Genomic DNA, 1,207 nt, shown 5'->3' with positions numbered 1-1,207 from the left:
AGTTCTCTGAGGCCCGGGCTTGCTCTCTGCTACCTCTTGCAGCCAAGCCAGGCGGCCTAGGAAATAACCCCCGAATTAGCTGTCTCTGGGGCCTCACACCCCTGCCTGCACCCCTCTCAGGTCTCCGGCTTCTCCAGCTGCTATACCCTATGTTTGCTTCTGATCTGGACTGACTTTGGCCCCTGATCCTTGGCTGACTCCTTCCGGCACCTTCATGTAAGACTCCAGGGCAAACGATGACCTGTCCCCTCCTGGGCCAACCTGGGAGTTCGCCTGGTGTCTTTGTGAGAGTGAGAAGACAATGCCTTTGGGCAAGTCTCACATTAGTGAAAACAATATAGCAGCCTTCAGGCATGGCTGGATCTAGGGGCTCTCTCTAGCTCTTTAAGGCTTGATTTCCTCTGATGAGTGCTCAGAGTTAATCTTTCCAAGCCAAAGGAAAGGCACAGTGACCAACACACCTTCTCCCTCACAGGCAGCAGGAGTTTGATGGGTACAGGCTGCCTCCTCTGGGGTCTCTCATCACCTGATCTTGACCTGTGAGAATGGTACGCTGGTAGGTGTTAAACAACTGGCTCTTGCCAGGGGAGTGGGGAGGATGCCTTGACTTGTAGAGTTTGCTGGTTTCTGTGATGTACATGCTATCATGATGACAGATTTCAAGCTATTAATACTCTGTCAACCCAGAGTTGGGAAGAGAGGAACCCTGGCTTACTATCACCCAGCATTTCCGCATACCGTATTTGTAAGTAACCTCAGGCACATGGATAATAGTAAAATGCAGTAAGACAATTAGGAAGGGATAGATTTTGAGTATCCGTTACCTTTCCTTTTAATGTAATTCAAGTAAAAATGTCTACCAATTTCTGATAGTGAATGGATTTAACAACCAGCGAGCAAGATTTCTGGAATTTAACAAGCGGCCTTCCTGGCCAGCCAGCTCCAGCACCTCACTGATTCTAGAACTGCGCTCAGTGATTCACAGAGCTGTGATCAATGACGAACATCTGCCAAGGACCCAGGAGAGCAGAGAGGAGGCATGCGTGCCCCGTGTTTACCTTTTCTAGAATGTCAGCGATTTTATGCAAACAACTTTTGTTTTTTTAATTGCAAAGAGCCTGGTAACACCCAGTGAAATGGCACAACTCTCCCTGGGGAGAAACACGTGGATTTCGCCTGCTGACGATGCTTCTGCAGTGGCGTCTGA

Source organism: Vicugna pacos, chromosome 1 (assembly GCF_048564905.1).
Source record: "Vicugna pacos chromosome 1, VicPac4, whole genome shotgun sequence".
NCBI classification, from domain to species: Eukaryota; Metazoa; Chordata; class Mammalia; order Artiodactyla; family Camelidae; genus Vicugna; species Vicugna pacos.
The sequence above is the reverse complement of the archived record's forward strand: the minus strand, read 5'-3'. Positions refer to the sequence as shown.